Genomic DNA, 18,734 nt, shown 5'->3' on the forward strand with positions numbered 1-18,734 from the left:
CTAGCTGCTTCACAGGTGAAATGGTAGCGTAATATTCCAATCTTCAGTGGCTGTAAAAATCTTGTGTTCATTCAATGAACATATTTCTCACAGATAGGAGAAGCTTATAGCCAGTATTACACTAGCCAGATTAAAACCACATAATGTAAATGCAGGTGAGGTAAAAAGAGAGTTGTGTATGTCTTCAAATCATAACAGCGCTGTTTTTTCACCTTTGCTCCCAGGCATCTGGTGTGCTGCTAAACAGTAACAGTAAGCAGCAGTCTTTGTCATCTTATGATGGTCTTGTAAGAGAGAATGAACACAGGCTTCATTATTTTTTATCACCATCAAGGTTCTCCTTGGTTCCCCAGTGGTCAAGGATCCAGGCTATTCAGAAAGAGTCCTTCCAGCTTTCAGGTGAGGGATAAAACAGAACAGCTGTTAATGGCTGTTTATCACAACAACTATTGAAGCCATACAAGTGGATGTCATACTTGAAAGTGCTGGAAAATTAAATCCAAATTACTGGGAAAATATAGAACATAGCTGAGGGAAATCAGTTTCTAGAAGCCAAATATTACATAATCCTAGGATTACACAGACTTTCTCTTTTGTACAATAATAACCTCAGCAATTTATCTGGGAATTATAATGCAGTGTTATTTTTCATAGCTTTAGGCCATCAATTAACATGTTCTCAGAAACAATAACTAATTGTGTAATGCAAAGGATATCCAGTTTATACATTCTCATATCAAGTCCAATGGCATGGAGATTTAATATTTGTTCTAATATATCTTTTTTACCTCTAATATTGATGGACTAAATCCTAATGCCTGTACACCATTGTTGTGTATTGTGGCTACAATTCCATGCTCTAGGCCATAACCATGCCCATACAGTGGTCCTGAGGGAGAAGACTCCATTATCTATGGACACAGAGCTGCTCTCTGGCCATCTAGCCCACCTCCCACCCCATTGGTAGTGTCCAAGACTCCTCTCCTTCCCGCTTCCCCACCATACATGCTAGTGGAGTGGAGCTGATAGAGAAGGATGTTGTGGAGAGACAGAGAAGGAGTAGAGAGAGCTGCTCCCCAGCATCAATTGGCTGACAACTTCAAAACAGAACTGTCACTTAGGAATGATGGAACCCAATCTGCCTGAAGACATACACCTCACAGGAATTTTTGGCCTGGAGGAATGTAGAAGGCCCGTAGTCCCTTCCAATCTCTCCGCCAAGCACCTGTTTTGTAGGGGCTCTTAGTGAGTCCCCACCCTGGCTCTTTGGTCTGTTGTCAGGTGGGGTTCTGCAGGAGCTACTGCAGGCCTCAGACTGCTGTAGGCTTCACTTTTTCTGCATGGGGAAATGCAGGACCACTTACATCAGCTCCGAGTCCCCTTTTGATTTCCATGGGCTCTGACTGTAGAGTGGCTGCGCCAGTCTGGGCACCTTACTGGGCCAGCCAGATTGTTCTCAGGGTAGGTCAGGTTAACGTAGATCTTTGCACCTTTGCACAAGCATAAGGCTTATCTATCCATTAGGCTTTGTCCCATTGACCCCCCCTATGCCAGGAGTTGTTATACGTTCATTGAGCTCTCTCTTATTCTCCGTTTCCAAGACCAGGAATCAGACCCTTTCCATCAGACACATGCATCCAGAAATACAGTTCCTCTCCTTCATTTTAAATTTTATTCTTACAAATGGAGAGATAATGTCTGAGCTTTTGTTATGAGTTATATTATAAATGAGCATGTGTTCAACATTTCCCCTTTGTGCCCATCCTTTTTCCTACTTTTTAAAATCATGATTTATAAACCTGAGTTTTGCTATTCAGCTGGTAGCCTCAGGGACCATTCCAGAGCAGTATTGGAAAGTACTGCAGGTCAGCGGGGCAGAGGTTATCATTAGCTCTTCCAGCTGGTCCCTAATACGACAGCGGTATTACATGCAGAAAGAACCAGATAAAACTATGGTAGCCAAAAGAGGGTGGGGAAGAAAGAAATCTCACAAAGAGAGAGGGCTGGAAAACATATGGTGAAAAGTTTCATAGGATCCCACCCATATTGCTTCAATCAAATTCAAGCTTCTGCAGAGCTACCGGATGTAGATGATGCATGAATGGCCTGTAGTAGTTGGTCTTGGAGGTGACAAAATATATTCTACTCCTCGGGGCAACATTTTAATGTAAAAAATGTACAGCCAAAAAGTCATTTCCTGCATTTATGAAATATATCTCTCTGCATTTACATTGCTCTCATTACCTTGGTATCTGAGCACCTTCTCAGGGAATTATGCAAGTTCTTTCCTGGGAGGCTCTTTCTAGAGCATCAGCTCTATATGCAGAGTAACTATGAGGTGGGGCCACCAGTGTTGCTTTTGGCCTAGCTGTAAGAAGGGCCCTTGAGTGCTGCTGTGATCAGGTCTGTGCTGGGTCTAGAGAGAGAGTACAGTGTTGATTGTACAAAGGCAGATACAGGTAGCTGTAAGAGGACCAGCAGAAGGCAAGAGCAGCTTGGATGGCATGATCCTGTTGTTGCTGATGTTTTTTCTATAGCCAGCCATTTCATCTGACACCCTTGGACCATCACCTGAGAAGATAATGAGGGAAATCAGGTGAGAGATAAAGAAGCTAAAAAATAACAGAGCAAGGAGGAAGGAGCTGGAAAACAGCAAGAGGAAGAGAAAAAGATTAGGAAACTGTAGTGAGGAGACAGAAAGAAGCTGGAAAGCAGCAGTGGGGAGTGCACCATTTTCTCCCAGACTCTATGAACTCAAGGTGTGTGTGTGTGTGTGTGTGTGATATTATTCTTAGTAATAGTAGTACTGTAGCACATTGGAGATCCAGTCATGGATTAGGACCTCACTGTGCTAGGCAGTGTACATTCACAGAACAAAAAGACAGGCCCAGCCCCAAATAGCTTATCATCTAAATACAGGTTTTAGCCCTCCGTTGAAAAGGTCATCCTAGTCTGTTCCTAAAAGCAGAATATTTAAAAAGCCAAAGATCACATCTTCTGAAAATAGTATCTGATCGTGGTTTTGGTTTTTGTTAAGTGGAAAACAAGTAATAAGGCAGAAAACTGCCATAACAAGCAGACATACATGCCTGGTAACAATGGCTGATCATGTTGAACAAGTGAGAGAGACATAGAGGAAGTTCAAAAGAAATCTTTAAAAAATATAGTATTAAAAAATCATAGGGTTTGCATTGTGACAAAGTGATCTGAGGGATTTTAGTTGTGTTTTGGGACTGATATTCTGTTCAACAAGAATTGGAACAATTGTTTTCATTGGATGCTTCCCTTTTTTTAAAATCCTCTTGTGACTGATTTCTTCAGATATAAATAAAGCTTGAAAAAAAAAAGTGACGTGTGGATGAAGGAGGAAAAACAACAGATCCAGACACCCTGGTACCACTCAGTGGCAATAGATGCCAAACACAACAAATCTGTTTTACAACAAGCCTGGATCACTAATCACCTTTCTCATGAAAGCTATATGAGGTAAGGAAAAAAACAAGCTGATTTGTATGCCTTTTTGATAAGTGCTTTTCATAAGTCAATGAAATATAGATATCAACAAAAAATGTTTCCAAGCGTTCAGAGTATGTCTGCTGTGTACACCTTGGTTTAGGGCCAAACCTTGGTCCCAGAGTCTGAGAAAAAGGGTTTTGCCTGTGGGAACTGCACAGGGGCTAGGGAGAACAGAATGGCATTCAGCAACCTGCTAGGAGGGGCTTGGCCATGTTGCACTGGTCTGCAACTTCAGTTGCTGGATATGATGAGAGCCTCCATTGTCTTGAGTGCTGTACAAATAAAGAGGAAGACAAATCTCCTGTCCTGTAGAGTTCTGTGTCAGACAAGACATAACATGTGTGTATAACAAAGTAGTAGGAGGGGAGAGAGAAGGAGGCATCATTGGATATATATATATATATATATATCCCATGCTGGCTCAGCAACCGAAGGGTTAATACAGGCACAGCTGGCCACTGCCGATTGGCAGCCTCCCAGCAGCTGGTGGGATAAAAGGGCTGGGAAGCAACTGGGTGGGGCAGCTACCAGAGGAGTAAGTAGGCTGGAGAAAGGAGTGCTTGTCAGCAAACTGCTAAGGAGCCACCCAGGGACAACACTCCTGAAAGGGACAAATGGATGTACAGGCTTGAGAGCCTGCAGAGTCCAGAGGAAGGTAGGAAGGAGCTCAAGGCACTGTCAGAGTTGGTGAACCATGATGCTGCTTGTCTAGCTTAGGGACCTGGCCTGAGCAGGAACTCAGTGGAGTGGGTGGATGTGAGATCCCCTAATACCTGATGGACTTGAGAATAGAGAGGGGTTCAGATTCCTGAGCACCAAGGATAGATAGACAGAGCGCTGCTGACCTGGAGCCATGTCCTGCTTGGCCGGGAGGGGCACCGTTGTGCTGACACTCTCTCACGGGAGGGTAATAGTAGTAAGATCATGCAATTACCTAACTAGTTATGTGGACTTAATGATTCAAATCAAGATTACAATCCAGAAACTCATAAAAGCAAGGAAGTCTGTGGCTTAGGTTAAAGTATAAGTGAAATTTTGGCCTTCTTGAAGCCAATGGCAAAACTCCTAATGACTTCGATGGAGCCAGGATTTCAACCTGTATTCTTAACTCAGCTGTTGAACTTTCTGATTTGAGAACAGCGTTTCTCCAGCTTGCCCCTGGTCTATAGAGCATTTGCTGGGGGTCTGGGGAAAGCAGACTAGCCGGATGGTGCCGAGTCCTCCTTTGTATCTCCTGCTTCTAAGTTGTATTCAAACCAGCAAATGCATTAATGTCCTCCTAATGTCACTTTTCTATGTAAGCAGTTGCTGTAGTTGTCATAGGGATGTTTTGCAATTATGCAATCACAAATACAAGGTCCATGAAACAACCTGTGTACTAAAATGAGTTCCACCCTGTGAAAGTGTCACAACCCCTGTGCCAGAAATAACAAGTTGAAGATTAGCACACATTTTTACAACTATTGATTGTTTTGGGTTTTTTAGACTGGCAGGAGGTTATGTTCATGTCTGAAATTTCTTTTGGCTTCCTTTTATGGGGGGAAAAGAATCCTGGATGCCTGAAGAGCTGGTGCGGGGTGGGGGGGGGAATAAATACTGTGAGTAGCATTGTTATTTGGCCAAATTCTGACTGACAAGAGGCCAAATGATTTGCTGTATGCAAAGATATGCAGCCATTTTTACTCAACTCCAAGGAACACCCCAGAGTAGCAGATGTGTATATCTAGATGCACATTATGGTATTTACTCCATATGAAGTAGAATGGTTTGCTTAGGGACTGTGAGAATAGGACTTTGCAGGGCCTGTCACTGAGGAGTCATGTACACTGGATTTCATTCAACACTGCTACCTCTTGGCACAATATTCTCAAGCTTCACTCCTTTTTCCTACTCCTCATGCTTTTGGGTGGACCACATGGGACATTTTTATTTTGGTAGATTCTGATTCTGCTAATTACTTGATGGACAGCAATGTTGATGGGTTTTGTTTGTTTGTTTGTTTTGTTTGTAGTATACATGACACTCCTGACAGAATTTAGCCTTGGACAATAATTTGTCAGTTTTACATTGCAGCGGAGCCTGTAGTATGTGGCAGTGCAGGAAGAACCACTGTTGTATTACCCTTTAAGAAAATGCAGCACAAGTTGTTCTTTCACCACACATGGGGGTTGAGGCATCAACACTGGCTGGTGCACATGAGTTGGACCATGGGCCCTTCCCTACCTTCTCCTCTGATTTTTTTTTCCAAGTAGAGAAGTGGTGAGAATACATCCATCCACATCAGCAACAGAATTTTTAGAAAGATACCAGCTCAGCACTATTCACACTTATAGTATTTTGTACAAAGATCTCACACACTGGCTCAGATTTGCCTGTTATTCAAACTAAATCAAGAGCAACTTCTTTTAAATGGAGTAACTTCCGATATAGAACAGTGTTATTGTTAGCAGAACACAGTCCTTTGTCTACTTGACGATTTAGTCATCAGCAACATAAGAGATTTCTAAGTATCAAATTAGCCACCAGAGGGAGTTTACCCAGTCCCAAAATATTAAAGAAACACACTGAAATTGCAAGATGAAATAAGGAACATTTTTGGACCAAATTTTTCTAAGAGGCTTAAGTTATATCTACAAAATCAGAGGATGAGTGCAAACAGTTAAACAGGTTGTGAGCACAATTTGTGTGTGAGATTCCAGGTGCAAGTTAAACACTATTTTTGAAAATGTGGCCTTATCTATTGACTTCATAGTGCAATCCATTGTCTGTACCTGTTTTGACATGCATGTTTAGGATAACAGTCTAATTTATATGTTCATTTGTTTTTGTTTTTCCTTCTTGAGTCAATGTCCTTTGACTGAATTTGTCAAGAAGTAGCACACCTATTAAAATTATGTTTTTAAGTTGTATTATATTAAGTCAGCAGAGGCACAAGAGGAAAAATCCATATAAAATATTCTGGATGGTACTGTAGGATTTTAATGACAAAACATGGATTGCATGTCCAAAATAGTGTGTTCTTCTCTTTTTGGAGCTCTGATTAACAGTAGGACAATTTCCATAATGCTGATGGTTCCTTTAAAATAAGTGGCTTGTGAATATTATTTGTGCTTTCAACCAGAAAAGCCACATTGGACGCCCATCGTACTCAGTGCATAATAAGTCTACTCATATTTTCCTTTTGGTTTTTTTCTGGGTATTCTAATGTCTGGAGCTAATGAACAGCCAACATTTCAGAATCATGAAATCTGATAACCAGATTTCATGATTCTTCATCTGACAAAAGCCCTTATGAATACTTGTATTAAAGTAGAAACTGTTTCTTAACTCAAGATATTAAACACCAGAAAAAATGTTTTCATGGGAGTTCCATTAGAAATGAATTTGATCCAAGGTATGAAAACTGATTATTTTGTACTGAGAGCTGTAGCTATGCAAAACCTATTAATCCTATATTGAACTCGAGCTAATATTTTAGGATGAAGTATGTGCAAAAGAGTTTGGATTCCTCACCTCCCCACACCCAAGCCCACACACTACTTTGTAACATACATGTGCCACTGTACTTATTGTTTCCCAGCCAGACTAGAAGTGCCAAAACATGCCCCCTTACCTCCCACCCCAAAACAAATAAACTGTTCTCTGCGTATTTTCATTGCAGTTGGGAGGAGGAAGTAACCAGAGAGTCTATTCTCAGCAGATTTCCAGCTCTAGTTTGCAGGCCCAAGAGGTATGCATAGTTCAGATAAAGTCTGGTTAAGCATCCAAACTGAACTGACTTTCTATAGTGTTAAACTCGGTCTATTACTATTCAGCATTTTCTGTCACAGCTGGGCCTGCATGGATAGCTGTGCCCATGGTCTATGGGGAAGTGTGTCTTTAAACGATTTACAATATCCACTTACTAGGATGTGGGGTGGGTGAGAAATATCTTCTCAACAGAAGCCCCTGGGTTGCTATCAGGATTTAAGGCAAAGTCTTACTAATTAATAGGTTAATAATTATACCTAACTTTTTTATATAGCACTTTTAATCAGTCTCTCAAAGTTCTTTACAAAGAAGATATTATAGCCATTTTACAGCTGCTAAAGTGAAACAATATTACTATGAGAACTGTGTTTCCCCAAATTTTGTGCATGCAAATTTATCTTAAGGGTGCATTCATGTATTTTTCGTATGTAATACCTCAGATTAAAAAGCAGTCCCCTCTGTTCCAAAGCAAGCCACCACACAGCCTCTCAAACCTTCCCTCTCTAGCTGCCTTAGTCCACATTTAACTACCTGTCCAATTCTCACTATCACCAGACTTGCCCTTTTACCTATCTGTCCCACTCCTGGTCACTCAGGCTCATTTTCACCTTTTAGGCCTCTAGCCTACTGATAGCTGAACTGCAGAAGCCAGAAGGAAGCTGATTTTAAGATCACCTGAACCTATTGCTTGTCTACACCTTTGGCCACACCAAGAAGTTTTGTGCTCACCTGCTGGCTCTCTGAATGATCACTTAGGCACCTAGATGAAAGTTAAACACTGAATTAAGTACTTAAACTGAAAAATGGGCATCTAAATAGTTTGTCTTGTCATTATTATTTATTATTTGTCATTAGATACAGTGCTGTCAAAACATTGAGGGAGAAATAATCACTGATCTAAGAGGTTTACAATCTAAGGGCTTGATTTCCAGTGAGTTTGTAGGCATCATGCATGTGAACTACAACACGTTTATTTGAATAACTTTACAGATGCAATTTAGATGGATGCCTACCTAGCCACGTACAAGTGTGAATCAGGGATTTGTTTGCAAGATTATCATATCCACTATCTAAACAGCTTGGAGGAGGCCATGGATCAGCATTCACATCACACTCCCCATCAGTACCTGGCCCAAGCTGGGCAAGCTAATGATCCAACCAGCCGACTAAATTTGGTGATGAATCCTGGTCACATGACACCTGAGGCATGTTAAAATCAGAAAAGAGTCCTGTGGCACCTTATAGACTAAGCATCCGACCAAGTGGGTGTTCACCCACGAAAGCTCATGCTCCAATACGTCTGTTAGTCTATAAGGTGCCACAGGACTCTTTGCTGCTTTTACAGATCCAGACTAACACGGCTACCCCTCTGATACCTGAGGCGTGTTGTGCATATGCTAAGAAGAACAGCTTGGAATAAATATAGGAACACAAATTGCCTTATCAAAACAGAACAATGGCCCATCTACACTGGCTAGTCAGAGGAAGGTGTAATCCTCCATAATGGACAGTTATGAAATAACCTGACTATAGGGTAAATCTCTTCCTAATCCAAGGCAGTTGATAGCTGACATATATTCTGGAATCTGGGGTTTAAGGGCCTTTATACATTTTTATCATACTGTAACTGGATGATATTCATACAGATGTCTAATCCTTTTCAGATCTTCATCCATCCAGTTATTATAGTGGCACCCAGACCTGTTATATCTAAATACCTAAAGAGTATTATTGAGCAGAAGAGCTTAAGTAGGTTGAATACTACAAAACAAAGTTTGTGAACATATGTGTTTTAATTCTGAGCAGGACCAGATATTCACAAATATACATTATCAGGAGTGTTGTAAGCAAGTCACAAGAAGTAATTCTTACGCTGTATTCCGTGCTGATTAGGCCTCAACTGGAGTATTGTGTCCAGTTCTGGGCACCATGTTTCAGGAATGATGTGAACAAACTGGAGCCAGACTGGAGAAGAGCAACAAAACGGATTAAAGGTCTAGAAAACATGACCTATGAGCAAAGATTGGAAAAAATCTTGGATTTGTTTCTTCTGGAGAAACAAAGACTGAGTGGAGACATAACAGTTTTCAGGGACATAAAAGGTGGTTACAAGGAGGAGGGAGAAAACTTGCTTGCCTTAGCCTCTGAACATAGGAGAAGAAGCAATGGGCTAAAATTGCAGTGAGGGTGGTTTAGGTTAGACATTAAGAAAACCTTCCTGTCAGGGTTGTTAAGCACTGGAATAAACTGCCTAGGGAGGCTGTGTCATCCCCATCATTGGAGATTTTTAAGAGACAGTTAGACAAACACCTGTCAGGGATAGTTTAGATAATACTTAGTCCTGCCATGAGTGCAGGGGACTGGAATAGATAACCTCTGGAAGTCCCTTCCAGTCCTACGATTCTATGAAATGCTCCCACAAGCAGATTGTTCATACACATAAATATTTGAGGAACAACTCTTCATAAGAATATCCATACTCACACATGGTCTTCATTATTTACTATTTATTTCCTGTTTGTCATTTTCCTACCCTCCCATTTTTAAAAAGTGTCCTCCAATTAGTGAGCCAAAACAAAACCATGTGACTGAGGCAACCAGTCACATACCACGAATAACCAAATAAATAGTTGAAGAGAACAGCTTGTGAACATCCCATAGACTGAAAATTGTTTGTGTTAACTAATGGGTGAATAACTCCAAATCATAAATATTTTTGCAGAAACCAAGCTTCTTTTGCAAATGATTCACAAATAGAAGAAGGGCTATGTTTGTTGGACAATTCATTCACAATTGGTAATTCAGAACAGCTCAGATAAAATCTTGGCATAATTTATTCCATAGCTTAATTATGCCTTCTGACTTTTTAAAATCCTTTTATCAATTTTAAATATTACCTTTTTAATTTCAGTAGGTGTCATCTTGTACTTTCAAGAAAGGGTAAAATGTTTTATTGTCGTAGATTAATTTTTCAACTCTTAGTGTCATGTAATCTTATCCAACAGGAAGCAGGAGGTTGCTCTTCCTTCTTCCTTTTTTCATCTGTCCAACCGTAAACAGCTACAAGGAATTGAGATGCTGGTTTGCTAACTTCAAGCTGATGCATCACTTTATTAGGAGCTACTTTTTCTTCCTGTATTGGTCACAAGGGAAAATGATCACAGTAATTTTTGTAATATACTAGGAAATTTTTTTCCTGAGCTTTTGGATTTTTACATTTTCCCTCTCCTCACCTTCCTACCCTCTCTCCACAGTTTTACCAACAGCTATTTTGGTACAGAACTGTAGATTTTCAGTAATCTAACTGGGGCTAAGAACCTACATTATATTTCTCGAGGAAGGATTAAAAGAACTAAAGAGAGAGAGCCTGGATAAATTGGAACATAACAGTCTATAACCGGGGTGGCAAAACTTATTGACCCTTCTAGCCATATATGTAGAGCTCTACCAAATTCACAGCCATGAAGAATACATCATAGACTGTGAAATCTGGTCTCTTGTGTGCTTTTACCCAATGCTATACAGATTTCATGGGGGAGACCAGGTTTCTCAAATTGGGGGTCCTGACAAAAAAGGGAGTTGTGGGCTCACAAGGTTATTATAGGGAGGTTGCAGTATTGCCACACTTCTGTGCTGCCTCCAGAGCTGGGCAGTCAGAGAGTGGCAGCTGTTGGCCAGGCACCCAGCTCTGCAGAAGTAAAGGTGGCAAATCCATACCATGCTTCTGTGGTGCTTGTGAATCATGTCCTTACTTCTGTGGTGCTTGTGAATCATGACAAGACTTTTCTAAAGTTTTCATCTCTTTATCAGTGGACTCTCATTCTGCTAGGCCTACATATTGCTCTAAGAACTTTCTCTGAGTGCTTGAGGCTGTCTGTTTTCTTCCTGGGTAGCTTAAGAATGTACTTATTAATTAATTTAGACAGTATATTAATTGCTTTCTCAAAATTCCCCAGAGATCCTTGTTTTTCACCTTCAATGTGTTTAGCATTTGTTATCAGTTGCAGTGCAAACTTAGAGAAAATTGCTTTTTCCAAGCCCAAACTTACTCCTACACAAAATGCATCATCATGCTTAGGTTTAGTTGTAAACATGTTAGTACAAGCTTTGCAGTGTTGCCTTTTTTTTTTAAACAAACATTGGTGTTGGTTTAGCACATCAAAAATGACTTGTGGAAAACTAAATAAGAGTGCTAGGTGCTTTAGTGGCTTTATTGCCAGTTTTTCCTTTTGCAGTACTATTCCTGCAAGCTTGCACACTGATTTGAGGGGAAATTGTAACCAACTGTAATTTGATAAACTAATAATGCTATTTGGTGGCAACAGATTATGTTGACAATTTTTCATTTTTCCTGCTTATTTTTTGCTCTGTCTGGCTATAATGCAGACAGATGCCTCAAGTCATCTTATGGCAAAATTGTAAAGGATACAAATCACAACAGCATTTGAGTTGCAAAACTTAGCATTCAAGTAATTATTGCTTCCTACTCTGTACATTGTTCAGGGAAAATGTGCTTTTGCATACCCATAGCTCATATATTCACAAAGAGAGAAATCTCAATAGATATCAAATTATGCTTTGAGAACATGGTTGGAAACCCTTGAAGCAAAACATTCACTGTTGGCTCCTCAGATCCCTGGATAAGAGAATATTTTGACTGATTCCTGTATGTTGGTTGGGTTTTTGTTAGTGGAGAGGAGGTTGCATGTTGGGGTTGGAAGGGACCTGATTTTTTTTTCTTTCAAGTTAACTCAGAATTATATTTAACTAGTAGAGCTGTGGAGACAAGTTTAATATCCAGTCTCTTTAGACTGTTGTGGCCAAAATTTGATATTGATTATTTAGATCTAATAGCCCAAACTCAGGGCTGAATAATTCAGCCAATCACTTAAACATGTGCTTAAATCCCATTGGCTTCAACAGGTGTTTAAAGTTAAGCACGTGTTTTGCTGAATGAGAGCCTCAAAGGGCATGTCTACAATGCCATTAAACCCATGACTGGCCCATGCCAGGTAACTCGGACTTGTGGAGCTCAGAATAAGGGGTTAATTGCAGAGTAGATATTTGGGCTTGGGCTGCAACTCAAGCTCTAAGACCCTGCACTCTCTCGAGGGTGCCAGAGCTAGAGCTGCAGTCTGAATGTCTACAGAGCAATTTTTCACCCCCTGAGCCCCCATGAGACTGAGTCAGCTGACTGAGGCCAGCCGTGGGTTTTTATCCCCATGTAGATGTACCCCTCGAGGAAGGATGGTCTCGTGATTATGGCATCAGACTGACTCAGAGTCATCTCTTTCCAGCTCTGCCACAAACTTCCTTTGTAACTTTGGGCAAGTCACTTTATCTTGCAGTGCCTCAACTGCCAGCCTGTAAAATGGGGATCATTTTCCCTACTTCCAAGGGGTTAAAGGATTAATTCTTTAATATTCATGAGGGGCCCAGGTAGTGCACGGGTGAGGTCTATAGGAAAAACTAAAAATAAAGGTTGTGAACAATTGTGTTGTAGTTCTTTGGAGCAGTGTGTTGGGTGAGCAGCACTCCAATCTAGAGTGTGTTCATGAATGTGAGTGATGGAAATTTTTCTTCTCCTCTTTGCTTAGCTCCTCAGAATTCAGGCACAATTCCTACATGGTGTAAGCTGGAGTTATCTTGAAGATGCAGCATGTACTCCTCTTTGCACCTGGTCAGCTCTGTCAGAGTGTTGGAAGGCAAGGCCATGACCAGACCCTTCTCCACAGTCTTTGAGGCTATTGCTGCTGCTGCCAATAGTGTTTCTAAAGTCTTTGCACTCAGAGAGGCACATAAAACTCTCTGTGCCTGGCCCCTAAATGGGTGTGCAAAGGAGTCTGTCTTTTATCTACTCATGCAGGACCAGATGCAATCATGACTTTGATCTTTATGCACCTTTTGCATCTGGGCTCCTTAACAAGTGTCCATTGTTATAAAAATGTAGGTGTTCTTTAGTAAAAGTCCACAAGTAAGTAAAATGCATTTTTATTTCTAGAGTATGGCAAGGCCACTACCACTGAGCCAGGGGAATAAGCGGACTCCAAAATACTCATGCATTGGCATGATGATGGAATTGTGATAGCTCAGCAAAGCAGGGGACTACAACTCCCATCAGCCCCTTCCCCGCTGCACTTCCCTTCCCCCAGCCTGGTAAAGGGAAAGGTCCTGAACCAATAAGTGGCCAGGGTCCATTTGAAGACAGCGGCTGTATGGCAAGTGAGGAGCTGCAGGGAAGGTGAAGCAGCAGCTGCATGGCAAGCCAGGGGCTGGAAAGAAGCTGGAGACCAGAAAGGATGCAGAGCTCTGTGTGGAACAGGCTCTGAGTGAGAGACATCACAGTTGCATGCAGGTCAGTGTGAGATATGGGGAAGCTGCAGCACCTATTGAGTTCTGGAAGCCAGTGCAGAGACCCTAAAGAGAGAGACTAACTGAGCCTGGCTTGGAAACCCACAAGCTCCTGTTTGAATAGTGACAGGACTGAAGAGAGCACCTAGGGAACCAGATGTCCCAATTTTTATAGGGACAGTCCTGATTTTTGGGTCTTTTTCTTATATAGACTCCTATTACACCCACCCCACCCCACCCCTGTCCCGATTTTTTCAAATTTGCTGTCTGGTCACCCTAAGGGCACCCCAGGCACTAGCCCGGAAGAGCCTGATTCTTGATTGGCATGTCTCCAGGGGCCAAACATTTACCGCTATCACTCACCGTGAACTGTAAGTGTTTAAGCCTCTGTATCTAGGCTATTCCTAACCTTTCCCTTTCCTACCAGCCCTAGTAAAATAACCTTTTCCCTTATCCTTGTATCTGAGTGGTTATTGGAATCCACCAGGACTAGAACCTAAAGACCTAGCTACTGAAGCATCTAGAATGCTCGCCTCTGAGTTGTGGTGCAAACGGAATGCTACCGGCACCCTAAAGGTTTGGTGTATTCTGGCACGGAGGAGCAGCAATAATTAGCATGTTGCCAAGATTAGATCATGGTGGAGAAGTGGGGAGATGATTGTGGATGTTTTTGCTGCCATTTTTTGCTGCCATTTGCTCCATCTATGCCTCCTGTCTATTGTTCCCTTTGTATCCTTCTCAGAGGCCCATCATCATGCTTTCTTTTATGGTGCTCCTTACACCTCTTGAATATTCCAAATAACCATTGCTCTTCATTCCACTCCCTCCTTAAAATGTGCTTCTTCATCCAAGCATTTCAGTGATTATCTATGTCAGAAACAAATGTCTTAGGATAATTAAATACAAAACCTACCCACCAACATTTTGAACCTTCATCTGACTGACTGGTGTCTCATTGGGGCCTATTCCAGTTGGCTTGCCAGAACAACTTTTGCCAGAAATTTTTCTGTTGAAACTGGTTTTTGATTAAACAAATTGTGTAGAGAAAAAAACTTTTTGCAGAAAACTTCCCTTTTCTTATGGACATCCCCAAATTGAAATATTTCTGATGAAAACAAAAATTTTGGGGGTTTGGTCATTTTTCATATTCAAATTTCCACCAAAAATGAAACACTTTTTGACCTGCTCTAGTCTGTATTGCATTGCAGACTTGTCTACAGCTAGTTCCTGATATAGCAGCAAAGAGAATTCCCTATACCTCTACATCATATCTGGAGGAGCTAAGATGGCAAGATATGCAGTCATAGCAGCCTAGAGAGAGGGCAGCTGACCAGTGGCAGTGGAAAGGTGAAACCCATCCTCTATTAGAGATTTGCAAATTAGGATGTGACACTGCACCCCATATTTTTATTGTGATATTCTGATATGATTATGGCATAATTATGATGCATTTTGTACAAGATATAACTTGTCAGACGTCTATGGAAAAGTTGCTGAATATGGTTATCCTATTTGTATGCATGTATCATTTTTGTATCTGAAGTTATGAATATTGACTATGTATCTGTGTTTCACATGTAGTCACACCTGGGTGACACTCACTAGGCAAGATGTTTCCAATCTAAATAGCTGGTTGTGAAGGGCCCATTCAGTGTAATGGGCCATTAATAGGATTCCGTGTCTTTCCACGACTGCCGTGACTTCTACAGCAGCCAGTGTGGCAGACCCCAGGGCAGCCCAGGGGCTGCTCAGATGGCCCTGGGGACAGCCACACCAGCTGCTAATTCATATCCTATCTTTCTAGTATCCAAGGCTTAGTTTGTGGTTTTGTTTATTTACTAGGTAATCTGCTTTGATCTGTTTGTTTGCTATCGCTTTATAATCATTTAAAATCTATCTTGTATATGTTTTAATCTAACCCAGTGTGACTTTGACTGAAGTGTCTGGGGAAAATCTCAGCTTGGTTTAACAGAAGTGTATTGTGCATATCCCTCTCCACACTGAGAGAGGGATGGACATATTAACGAGCTTACACTATATAGATTGCAGTGGAGTGCAAGATGGTATAATTTTGGGTTCATACTCCGGAGGGGGGTGCGTGCCTGGGGAGCTGAGAAACTGGCTGGTGTCTGCTGTTGGCACTCAGGTAGCCCAGTTTGGGTGAGTTGCACCACCTGCTGTCGTGTTGGGTGATAACAGGGCTTCGGTGAGGCTGGCTGTGTCCCCAACACAGTTGTGTGTCTTAGAGAGGCACAGCAGTTCCCAGAGCTCCTAGACTGCCCCAGGGGTGACAACCTGTCACATAGTGCTGTTTGGTCAGATCAAAATCCCTAACAAACAGTAGGTGGTCTTTCCCCTCTCTTATTCTGCTAGTGAAACTCCTTTCTCCTTACCCCCTGCTCTGTTCCTTCTAAGCAACTCTAAAACAGTTTTGGATGGAAGAATAAAGATATTTCAATTAACCAATAGAAACAGATAGCTATATTAAAAAGTCCAACAAAATGAGTTGCTACAGCTACCACCTTCTTTAAAGACCAGATAAGTCTACATATTAATCTATAACTAGACTGACCACCTTTACTAGTGGTACCACCTTATTTCAACATCCTAGAAAACAATAAAAACAAATGTTTGTTTCATTGATATACTGTCAAAAATACAATTCACCCCTCTCTCATAATGTATGTGCTAAAATTGATTAGTAAATTACTATAAACCTTCATAACTCCAGTGGGACCAACTACAGACCTGACATACTATCTCTGCATTCTTTGAAAGCAGGAAGTCTAGCAGGTTGAACACTAAGGGCTAGTCTACACTTACCTGCCGGGTCGACGCGATGAGTTCGACTTCTCGGAGTTCGAACTATCGCGTCTAATCTGGACGCGATAGTTCGAACTCCCCGCGCGCTCCGGTTGACTCCGGTACTCCACCACTGCACACGGCGGTGGCGGAGTCGACCTTGGAGCCGCGGACTTCGATTCCGCGGCATCTGGACGGGTGAGTAGTTCGAACTAGGGTACTTCGAATTCAGCTACGCTATTCACGTAGCTGAATTTGCGTACCCTAGTTCGACCCCCCTTCTTAGTGTGGACCAGCCCTAAAGGAATTGCAGTAAAAGAATGAGATTAGACCCCACTTAATTTTGAAACCCATTGTATTTTAGCTTTTCTAGTTCTTTTACTATGTATTACAAAACTACTGGCCAAATCTTGCCATCATATCTGGTCCAACCCCAGTGACTTTAGTGCAGTTGCACCACAAGTTGGTGAGGGCAGTCTGGTGCTTTAATAAAAGGGTACAAAAGGATGAAGACTTGCACACATACAGGCTGAAATTCACCCCCGTGCAGAGGGCCAGTACAAGACCTATTCATCACTTAAATTCTAAATAGGGCTTAAATTGGCCTTTAGCATTGCATAGACTTTGGGCTAGATCTATTCACAAGTGTGAATTTTACCCAAACTAAGGTGAGGACCAAATGCATAGCTGAGCAAACTCTGCAATAAATAAATCTACAAACACCCATTCAAATTTGAAAATGATTTTGTTTTAGCTATGCTTACATGAACATTTGAATGACTGAAGTTTTCTTTTAAAACTTTTTTCTATTGTAATTATTACAGAGATTTCATGTACGTAGGTTATTGAAAACAAAAGAAAAGCCTTCTCAGTCTAAGCAAGAATGGCATTATACCTGCATAATAGCATAAATGCTTGTGGAAAGTGATTTCAGTGTCTCATGACAGAATATTCAGGGCAATGGCATCTTTAATTTGCACATCTGACTAGTCTTGCTAGAAGTCCCCATGCACTCCTCGAGTCAGGAAAAATACCACATGACTTATCTGAACAAACATTACTAAGAAGCAGAGCTCTAATTTTGAATATCCCGGATCAAATATTTGCAACCTTGTTTTCAGTTGGGTGATAGAGACAAAAATAACAAATGTGGTGAATTTGAATTCTGTACATGGCTATTTCATAAAAGAAAAAGGGATAAATTAATCGGATAACTTCTATAAATTATTTGTTATACTGTAGCCAGATATATTATTTTGTTTCAGAATATATTATGAGCATAAAAATTCATGTGGTACAATGGACATGCAATTTAACAATCGGCACTTATGCATATAATCATAAACAATTTTGTGTATTCAGAGAAAAAGCTACAATGGTCCAACAATAGCTGTCCACTAGGATTCAGCCATTCCCAGTATTTAAAATACACAAAAGAACAAAAAGTATATTGCCGTAAGATTCACCAAGTATCCTGGCAAAATTCCCCATACTTTTGTAACCCTCCTCTATACAAAGGTGTGATCAGTACAAGTTTTTTTCTTTTCTGGATTAGGTGTATTATGCATTTAGGACCATCATGTTAACAGTTGAGGTGCTAATCACACACTCCTTGCTCAGGTATTCTCTGCTTTGATTGGCATATACCATGGTGAAAAGGTTCATCCATTTTTCTGCACCATCCTGATGTTGTTACCAGGGTGAAGCCAGCCATCCTTTCCTGATGATAACAATGCACTTCTGGGAACTGAAGCAAAGACATATACTGGATTTGTACATCCTAAAGTATTATATGTTGCACTAGATGCAAATGGAGAATGGGAATTCTCATTGTTTTATTTGAATAAGGCAAAAATATTACACAACTTTCTTTAAAAGTACTCTTAACTCCATGAGTGAATACATGAATGGAATAGGGATGTCTCACATTCTCATATAAAGGGTACATTAACATCTCACAGATGAATTAGAATCACTGAGCGCTCACTGTCATCAATGAATTATTTTTTTCAGCACACTTTTTTAAATATTAATGTTGTATAAAACATGCTGTAAAATGTTCAAGGTTCAAATGGTTTTCTGGAAAAATGACACAAGTTCCATATAAGAACAGCTATCTTAACATTAGATGTAATGCTTGTTGGCCGATTGGAAGGTGTGTTGGAAAGACATGTGTAAATATTTGCATTTTATAATTTTTCCTATGAAGGCTGACTCACAGTGGAGTCTTTTTACTGTATAAGAGGGTGTAGATTTTGACCACTCAGTAGCTAGTATGTTGCCTCTAGTTGTTTTAGATTGCTGTGATGTTCTGC

General features: G+C 40.9%; 2 long non-coding RNA genes across 3 annotated transcripts in view; one reads left to right on the plus strand and one right to left on the minus strand.

The window, feature by feature from the left end:
• LOC123372674 overlaps window positions 1-18,734 on the plus strand; it is a 23,695-nt gene continuing 4,961 nt past the window's right edge. The window contains exons 1-6 of one of the 2 annotated variants that reach the window (XR_006580399.1): window positions 1-399; window positions 2,538-2,759; window positions 3,322-3,486; window positions 7,178-7,246; window positions 13,268-13,621; window positions 14,826-14,964. This is a non-coding gene — a long non-coding RNA (uncharacterized LOC123372674). The remainder of the gene's footprint in view (window positions 400-2,537; window positions 2,760-3,321; window positions 3,487-7,177; window positions 7,247-13,267; window positions 13,622-14,825; window positions 14,965-18,734) is intronic. The other variant, XR_006580400.1, reaches the window with a different exon arrangement.
• The window catches only part of LOC123372673, an 11,764-nt gene continuing 10,123 nt past the window's right edge, over window positions 17,094-18,734 (minus strand). The window contains exon 3 of the long non-coding RNA XR_006580398.1: window positions 17,094-18,166. This is a non-coding gene — a long non-coding RNA (uncharacterized LOC123372673). The remainder of the gene's footprint in view (window positions 18,167-18,734) is intronic.

The sequence above is a fragment of the Mauremys mutica genome, chromosome 6 (genome assembly GCF_020497125.1).
Source record: "Mauremys mutica isolate MM-2020 ecotype Southern chromosome 6, ASM2049712v1, whole genome shotgun sequence".
Taxonomy (NCBI): Eukaryota; Metazoa; Chordata; order Testudines; family Geoemydidae; genus Mauremys; species Mauremys mutica.